The sequence below is a fragment of the Marmota monax genome, unplaced genomic scaffold (assembly GCF_021218885.2).
Source record: "Marmota monax isolate L192 unplaced genomic scaffold, Marmota_monax_Labrador192_F-V1.1 WCK01_AAM20220418_F8-fsc00100, whole genome shotgun sequence".
NCBI classification, from domain to species: domain Eukaryota; kingdom Metazoa; phylum Chordata; class Mammalia; order Rodentia; family Sciuridae; genus Marmota; species Marmota monax.
Window position 1 is genome coordinate 6,240,969 of NW_026693872.1, and position 9,704 is coordinate 6,250,672.

The 9,704-nt window shown below is 42.0% G+C and overlaps 2 pseudogenes; one reads left to right on the forward strand and one right to left on the reverse strand.

The window, feature by feature from the left end:
* Window positions 1–2,542: 2,542 nt before the first annotated feature.
* On the reverse strand, window positions 2,543–6,005 carry LOC124105421 (5-hydroxytryptamine receptor 3E-like; annotated as a pseudogene).
* Window positions 6,006–8,774: 2,769 nt separating this feature from the next.
* On the forward strand, window positions 8,775–9,468 carry LOC124105422 (large ribosomal subunit protein eL6-like; annotated as a pseudogene).
* The last annotated feature ends 236 nt before the right edge of the window (window positions 9,469–9,704 follow it).

Consider the following 9,704-nt stretch of genomic DNA (forward strand, 5'->3'; position numbering starts at 1 on the left):
TCTATTTTCTAGCTGTAGTTGGACACAATACCTTTATTTTATTTATTTTTACGTGATACTGAGTATCGAACCCAGGGCCTCCTCGCACATGCTAGGCGTGTGCTCTACCGCTGACCTCAGTCCCCTCAAGTGCACCATTTTTTTTTTCTGCATGTGAATAGGATGAACTCATTTATTAAAAGAAGGTATTGAATTAGATAAAAACTAGACTAGTGCTGTTTGCCAAAAATGCACCTAAAATAAAGAGGCAAGGCAAGGTGGAAAATAAAGAACTGGAAGATACGCGAGAAAATAACAGTGGTTGTTTCTAGCAAGGGGCTGGGAACAAAGTTAGAAAAGAGACTTGTGTTTCACTCTATGTCATATTATGTCTTTTGATGTTGTACCTCGTGTATTTATTACCTTTCCAAAAATTAATCAAGAATTAATAAGAGAGGCCTGGCATGGTGGTGCATGCGTGTAATCTCAGTGGCTCAGGAAGTTGAGGCAGGAGGATCACGATTTCAAAGCCAGCTTCAACAATTTAGCAAGGCCCTAAGCAACTAAGTGAGACTCTGTCTCTAAATAAAATACAAAAAACGGTCTGGGTTCCATCCCTGATTAAAATAATAATAATAATAATAATAATAATAAAAGAGATGTGCAAAAATATGCTGGTCAAAAGCAAAGATTTGCAACATTGCTATGAATCAAATGGAAATCATGTGCAAAACACATTGAACAGAACAAATTGTGACATTATCTAAGGATAAAATCAGATATGATTCAAAAAGATACAACAACCACACATTTTTATGCAGCATTAACAGTCAATTACATAAAAGAAAAACTGCAATTACCCAGAGAACTTGAATAAAATAACTTCAAATCTTTATCAGACCAAGTAGACAAAAGTAAGCTTTGATATAAGAGGATTTGAATAATGCAACCAATAATCTCTGTTTAATAGATGTACATATAAACAGATAATATATATACTTTTTTTCCCTTTTTCGTAGCGCTGGGGATTGGACCCATACATGCCAGGCAAGTGCTTTAGCACTAAGCTACACCTCTAGCTTGAGAACATATGCATTTGTTTATTTGTTTGTTTGTACCAGGGATTGAACCCAAAGGCACTCAACCACTGAGCTACATCCCCAGCCCTATTTTTTATTTTGAGAAAGGGTCTCACTAAGTTGCTTTGGGCCCCACTAAGTTGCTGAGTGTGGCTTTGAATTTGTGATCCTCCTGCCTCTGCCTCCCTAGTCTCTGAGATTACAGGCATGCCACCATATGCTGGCAGGACATATGCTTTTAAAATGTCCGGAAACAGTTACAAAATCAATCATGCTTTCATCCAGAAAGAAAGCTTTATAAATTTAAAAAAAAATTAAATGTAAAGTTCATGTTCTCGCCCAGCACAGTGGCACATGCCTGTAATCCCAGCGGCTGGGGAGGTGGAGGCAGGAGGATCACAAGTTCAAGGCCAGCTTCAGCAATTTAGCATGGCGCTAAGCAACTGAGACCCTGTCTCCAAATAAAAGAAAACAGGGCTGGGATGTGGCTCAGTGGTCGAGTGCCCCTGAGTTCAATCCCCAGTACCCCACCCCTAGCCTTTAGATCAAAGAGGAAATGGAAATAAAAATAAAAATTATGAATTATCTACAAAGTAATGAAAGGAGAACAACTTATCATAAAGCCTCTGGAATAGAGCTAAAGCTGATCTCAGAGGAAAATTTATAGAAAGAATGAGAATGTTTTGAAAATTCAACTAGGAAAATAAGAAAAGGAATCAAATGAAAGAGAAGAAATTAGGAGAGTATTTTTTTTAAAGAGAGAGAGAGAGAGAGAGAGAGAATTTTTTTTTAATATTTATTTTTTAGTTTTTGGCGGACGCAACATCTTTGTTTGTATGTGGTGCTGAGGATCAAACCCGGGCCATACGCATGCCAAGTGAGCATGCTACTGCTTGAGCCACATCCTCAGCCCTAGGAGAGTATTAAGATGAAATTAGTACAGGATAAGGAAAAAAGTAAATTGAAAGAATCTACTAATAGGAAAACATGTCTTTGAAAATACCTTAGAGAATGAAAACTTCTCCAACAGAAAAATTGACACACTGGACTTGAGGTGAAAGCGTCACCATTAATGACATTAAAGCTTTATCACAGGCAGAGGGATGCACAGGTGATATTTTGGGACTATCACTCTTGCATAACTAAGTTCCTACCCTACAACATGACAAAGAGCCAGAGATCTCTGCAAATTGATTTATTAAGGCAAATTAGTGGGTAGAGTGGGGTAGAACCTGATGTATTCAGAAGACCTAAGGGATCTAGAACCATGCAGTAGGACTGAGGGAAGCCCACAAATATGCAGGAATAAGGGAAAATGTCTGGGATGAGATATAACAAGCAGCAGGGCTAGGTTAGGACAGGTGGAATTGTTAATCTTTGGGGACGTGACAGTTGGTGCTCAAAAAGGGGAAAAGATGAGGCTGGCCCTAGGAGGCCAGAAGCAGCTCTGGGTTGGGATCTACAGGAACAGAGAGACATGATGTCTAGGTGTTCCAGAGGGCAATGACCATGACGACGGAGGAGGCCATAAAGAGCAGGTAGAGATGGAAGAGCAGGGTGTCCATCAGATAGATGGCTGAATTCCACCCACAGTGCTGCTTCTGGGCCTCCAGTTCCTGCCGGGCTCTTGCTGATTCAGGGCACCCAGTTAGCTCCACCTCCCTGGTACCTGACACCTTCTCCACCAAGTCTCCTGGCTCCTTCACCCCTGTGGGGAGTGCAGGGCTCACCTGTGGAATGCAGGGCTCACCTGGGAAGGGAGGGAGACAGGAGAGGAGGTAGGCGAAGAGAAGTGGAGGAACAGGAAGAGAAAGTGGGCAGTGCTGGCTTCCTCACCAGGCAGGTGGGTGGACCTGAGGTCCAGACCCTTCTTCTCCTTCTGGGCCCCAGGGGGGCAGCACCTCCTTGGGCTGGTGCAGTGCCTCAGCAGGGAGTAGAGCCAGGCATGGGTGGGGGCTGGGTGGAGGTGAGGTGCAGGAGATAGGTGATGAAGATGGTCTCTAGCAGACTGCACCATCAGGGACAGTCACAGGGCAAAGTAGACTTCCGAGGGCAAAGAAAATTATACTAAACCTGGAGAGATTAATTTCTTTTCTCCTCCTCCTCCTCTTCCTCCTCCTCCTCCTTCACCAGGGAGGGATTGAACCCAAGGGCGCTTAACCTGAGTCCTTTTTATATTTTATTTAGAGACAGGGTCTCACTAAGTTGCTTAGGGCCTTGCTAAGTTGCTGAGGCTGACTTTGAACTTGTGATTCTCTTGCCTTAGCCTCCCAAGCCACCGGACCAGAAAAACTTTTTTTTTTTGGACATAGGGTCTGGCTAAGTTACTGAGGCTAACTTTGAACTTTCAATTCTCCTATCTCAGGTGTCCAGCCTCAGCAACCCAAGCCCTTGGATTATAGGCATGCGCCACCACAACTGGCTTCTTCAGCTTCATTTCTAAACTTTCTTTAAGCCTCTTTCCCAAAAAACAGTGTTTCCTCAGAAGCCTCCCTCCCCACTTAAGTGGAGCAGTGGGCTGATTCTTCTGGCCCTTCCCTGTCCCCTGCTGCCATTGCTTCTATGCAAAGTGGAAGGGGCCATACTGATGAAGGCCGTGTCACTGACCGAGCAGGAGACCTTGTAGCCCAGCAGAAGGGTCATCTTGAATGGGGCACGATTCTGGTTTTTTGCTGGCAGGTAGAAACTGAGGGCCTCAATGGCCATCAGAAAGCCACTGGGCACCAGGAGGTTTGTCACATAGAGCCTGGGTCTGCATCTGATGGCCACCTGGTGGGGAAGAGAGGGAGTGAAGTAAATATGGGATTTGGGAGAAATCTCAAATCTAGGAATAGATAGCTGTTTGCTTCTGTGAATTGCAGTGACAGTTTCGGTCTGTCTTCTTCATGGTCTGATAGGGCCCTGGGATCAGCAGCCATATGGAGTGCAGCCTCACAATCCAGTATAGAACCTGCCAACAGAGGGTGAGCACAGCCATAAGCCTTCAGAGAGTTAGGCTGGGAATCCAGGAGAAAAGTTTTGGCCTCCTTCAAGACACAAGTGTCAAGATTGAAAGACCCTGAAACTTGGAGTAATACCCATGTGGTGCAGTCTCTAGGCAAAGGGAGAAGCAAACAGGGAAGGAAAAAGCAAACTCACATAGAACACAATCTGATCATACAGCTTGGCACCCTCGGTTATCTCTGGAGCAGTCTTTTTTTATATATGTATTTTTAAAATTGTAGGTGGACACAATGCCTTTATTTTATTTATTTATTCTTATGTGGTATGGAGGATCAAACCCAGGGCCTCGCACGTGCTAGACGAGCGCTCTTCCGCTGAGCCACATCCCCAGCCACTGGAGCAGTCTTTTTGATGCTCAGAAGCTACCATTCTCCGTGCACCTGAACAATATCTTGGAACTTGTCTATTCTTTCCCACACTTTTTTCTCCACACCCAGCAACATGTTATCCACTGAAAGGGAGAACCATCCAAATAATTTCCAAGGATATGGTTTCCTGGAGGATAAACTGCCTTTGCTTTCCCACCCTTTTTTTAAAAAAGTTTTTTTTTTTTAAAGATGAACACAATATCTTTATTTTATTTATTTATTTATTTTTATGTGGTGCTGAGGATCAAACCCGGTACCTTACAAGTGCGAGTTGAGTGCTCTACCACTGAGCTATAATCCCAGCCCCTTTCCCACCCTTTTGTTCAACGAATAGTTTTGAGGGCCTACCATATATCAGGAACTTTTCTAGGTGCTAGGGATGGTAATGAACAAGATAGAGCTTGGTGGATGCCAGGCACCATCTTTGTGGTGACCAGCTCTCCTTTCCATGCTGGTCATATTGAAATATTTATGGAAAATATTTCAACATCCGTAAGATTTATTTATTTATTTATTGGTACTGGGGATTGAACCCAGGGTGCTTAACCACCAAGCCACATCCCCAGCCCTTTTTTAATATTTTGTTTAGAGACAGTGTCTCACTGAGTTGCCTAGGCCCTTGCTAAGTTGCTGAGGCTGATCCTGAACTTGAGATTCTCCTGCCTCAGACTCCTGAGCACTGGGATTACAGATTCTTGGCTGCCATACTGATCTCCCCGATGCTCTCACAGTCCTCTGGGATTCAGCTGATAGATGGGTTATCCCAGACGTAGACCCAGGTGGAAGAGAGGTGAGAGCTCAATATGCATTGGGATTATTTTCTCCTGACCTTTGCTTTATTTTTTTTTTTATTTTTTTTTTTAAAGAGAGAGTGAGAGAGAGGGAGAGAGAGAGAGAATTTTAATATTTATTTATTTTTTTTAGTTTTTCGGCGGACACAACATCTTTGTTTGTATGTGGTGCTGAGGATCAAACCCAGGCCGCACGCATGCCAGGCGAGCGCGCTACCGCTTGAGCCACATCCCCAGCCCCTCCTGACCTTTGCTTTATTGTTTCAAAAAGCCATGCAATATTTCAATCCAATAGAAAAGTTTAAACAAATAATGTAATGAACATCTATGCATTGAGATTTCCAAATTTATGGAGTCTTAATATTTTGCTAAATTGCCCTCTTTCCCCAAGAAATCAAAATTTCAGATAAAATTGGATCTCCTTGTGTTTATTTCTTCATTAAATTTCAACCTTCTGCTCTCCCATTTGAGTGGAAAATTATTGATGCTCAGGGACATCCTCTCCTTTCTGCAGTAGGAATGAAATTCAGAGTTGAATTCAGTAACTTAGCCTCTGAGCTAGAATTTTCTTAGAGTTAGATAAGGGAAGTGGTGGATATTAAATGAAATTGAGTGTATGGAAGGATTTTGTAAATTGTAATGTTGTTCAGAAGCTTTTATGTATTAGTACCTAGCAAGGTCTTAAGTGTCTTCCACACCCCTTTCACTGGTCTCTCTTGTAAGGAAACATTGTATAGGACTTTGAGTTCTTTGAAGCCAAGAACTTGGTGGATGCCAGGCACCATCTTTGTGATGACTAGCTCTCCTTTCCATGCTGGTCATCTCTTCTGGAAAATGTTTTCAAGAATTGTCCAAGGGCTGGGGATATAGCTCAGTTGGTATAGTGCTTGCCTTGCATGCACAAGACCCTGGGTTCAATCCCCAGCACCATTAAAAAAAAAAAAAAGAAAGAAAGAAAAGAAAAGAAAAAGAAAGAAAGAAAGAAAGAAAGGCATGCCTATATTCCCATTGGCTCAGGAGGGTGAGGCAGGAGGATTGCAAGTTCAAAGCCAGCCTCGACAACTTACAAGGCACTAAGCAACACAGTGAGACCTTATCTCTAAATAAAATACAAAATGGGGCTGGGGATGTGGCTCAATAGTTGAGTGCCTCTGAGTTCAATCCCCAGTACCAAAAAAAAAAAGATTCGTCCAACTCAGGATGGTCTTGTTTAGTCTCAGGGCACTTCCAATGTTAGTGGCTATGGTTTGTGGAAACACAGACAAGACAAGGTGCTCTATGCATATTAACTGAAAGTTTGTATAAGATCAGTGCCTCTTGAACTTCACCATCCATAGAAAACACCTAGGGATCATGTTGAAATGCAGATTTTAGTTCCTAGGTAGGGTGACTAACTCCTCCTGGTTTGTCTAGAATTTTCTTGTTTTTAGTATTGCAAGTCCCCATGTTCTGAGAACGCCTCAGTTTTGGGCAGGATGGGACAGTCGGTCATCCTAGGTGGAGCCCCAGATCAAGCGCATTTCTTTTTCATTGTGGTATTGGGGATCCAACTCAGGGCCTTGCACAATCTGAGCACACGCTCTATCACCAGGCCTCCAGGGCATTTCTAATAAACTTCCAGATGGTGAATCTTAGCTGGTGACATGGGTGTGGGAACTTTGAGAGCAAGGTTTCGTGGTTGTTACTATGTTTTCTATGCTCCCTTCTTCCCTACAATCCGGCTTTTCAAGTTGGAAACTTAATTCTTTTACTTTTATTTTCCACACTCCCACTTTGTTTTCTAATCAATTCACTCAAAATATAAAATTTGCACTTGAGTTATGCTTTCATTATATTCATAGATTTTCCTATATTGTGCTCTTCATTTCTAATTAGTTCATAATTTCTATTTGATTGTTTTATTTTCTCTTTAGCCCCAAATATTTGGTTGTAAATTCTCTGTCAAAGGAACCACTGAGCTAGAGCCAGTCCAGCCCCAAATATTTGGAAGTTTAATTTTAAAATCCCAAGAAGTAAGGTTTTCTTGGTGTTTGTGTGGGGTCCTTTTGTACTTATTTACTATATTTTTTTTGTTGCTGTTGTCAGAGAATACAATCTAGACAATTTCTGCTTTTTCAATTTTGTTAGGATATTCCTTGTGGCCAGAAGTGTAGTCAATTTTGGGGAATAGTCTTTTATGTGTCAGAAAAGCCTATGCATGTTCACTGGCACAAAGTTTGATAATGTTTATTAGATTTATATATATATATATATGTGTGTGTGTGTGTGTGTGTGTGTGTATGTGTGTGTGTGCATGTTTTCTTTTTGCAATATTGGCAATTCAACCCAGGGTCTCCAATTCTACCACTGGTGACACCCCCAGACCTTCTGATTTTATTTTGAGACAGGGTCTCACTCACTTGCACAGGCTGGCCTGGAACTTGTGATACCCTCCCTCTGCTTCCTTAGTAGCTGGGATTATAGGTGTGAGCCACCATGCCTGGTTCAGATTAAGTTTATTAATCTTGTTCTTAAAAGTCACTGTATCTTTATTCTTTTTCTGTCTGAGTTGTTATTTTTTTTAAGCCCCTGCTGAGATGAGGCTAGGGCCTCCTACATGCTGGGCAATTGCTCTACCACTGAGCTATTTCCCCTAGTCCTCTATTTGATTTTCAAAAGCAGTGTGTTGAAGCTTCTCACCATTGTTGCAGATTTTTCAATTTCTCCTTCCTATGTGGGTTGGGTACATAAAAAGGTCATAATTATATCTTTGTTTAAAATCTTTCCCAGCTATAGGGAAGAGAGAGAATAATGTGCAGGTCATACCATTTCCAGCCACAGGAAAAGATGACATGAGCTATCGCTGTTCGTCCTGCCAAAAGAATTTCCTGTTTCCAGCATGTTTGCCTGTAAAATTTCTGTTCATCACCCCCCCCCCCAACCACTCTCCATTTTTGTTTACCAACCTCCCAGGTATATAAACATGATGCTGTGATCAAAGCCAAAATTATGGATCAAGGACAAAGATTTGATCAAAAGAGATATATTGGGCTTTGGGCAGGAGAGTTTGTAGCAGGCAGGAGAGCGTGTTTGTGTGTGTATGGGTGTGTGTGTGTGTGTGTGTGTGTGTTACTGGAGCTTGGATGTAATTTTACCACTGAGTTACGTCCTTGGCTTTTTAAAATTTTTTATTTTGAGATGGGTATTCACTAAACTCCTGAGGCTGGCCTCAAACTTGCAATCCTCCCTCATCAGCCTCTTGATTTGCTGGAATTACAGATGTGTACCACCATGCCCAGCTATCTTTGAATAACTTGGGATGCTTAAAAATGCCTGGTTCTCTTTCTCATCTTCAAGATGTTGAACACTAAGGAGATTAAACCTGAAACCAAGAAGGTTTTTGCCATTGGTGATGTTAAAAAGGGCTGGGGTTGTGGCTCAGTGGTAGAGTGATTGCCTAGCATGTGTGAGGCACTGGGTTTGATTCTTAGCACCATATATAAATAAATAAATAAATAAATAAAATAAAGATCCATTGACAACTAAAAAAAAAAAAAAACAACAACTGCCGATGAAACCCTGTCCTAATTTAAAAAATTGGCAGATACTCCCCAATCTACTATGTATTCCAGAAAAGCCATGTATGAGAGGAAATACTCAACTGCTAAATCCAAGGGTGAGAAGAAAAGGGAGAATGTTCTGGTTACTGTCTCAAAACTAGTTAGTGGTGGCAAGAATGGTGGTATCAATCTTCACAAAATTTCTAGATGTTATCCTCCTGAATGTGTGCTGTGAGAGTTGTTGACCCATGCCAAGATAACCTTCCAGTCAGCATTGGGTGTTAGATCATTCCTGGGACCATCTTGGTCATCCTCACAGGGTACACAGAGGAAGAAGAGTGGTTTTCTTAAGGCAGCTGAGCAAGGGCTTGCTGCAGTTTGATCCCCACTCCGGTTCCTCTGTGTAGAACACATCAAAAATTTGTCATCATTGCCTCTACAAAAATTGTTATCAGAATCATGAAAATCCCCAAACACTGCACTGATGCTGACTTCAGGAAGAAAGCTATAGAAGCCCAGGCACCAGGAATGTGAGGTTTTCCACACAAAGGAAGAGAAATACGAAATTTCCAAGCAGCTCAAGGTTGATCAGAAAGCTGTGGACTCACAAATTTTACCAAAAGCCAAAGTTATTCCTCAGCTACAGTGCCACATGCAATCTGTTTTTGCTTTAACAAATGGAATTTATCCTCACAAGTTGGTGTTCTAAATTTCTTACAAGAACTTAATTGAAGAGCAGATATGTTAAAAACAACAATGACAGGAAAACCAATCCTTGGGCTCCAGCCAATCAGAACCTCAGGGTGTGGATCCTGGACACTGGCATCTAACCAGAGTAGAAAACCCTAGGTGAGAAGAAAAGAAAGTCTCTTCCATGGGCTCTTATGCCCATGAGCTGGATAGAGCTTTTGAGATTCCCCATGAAGGGAATTGCCATGTAACAGT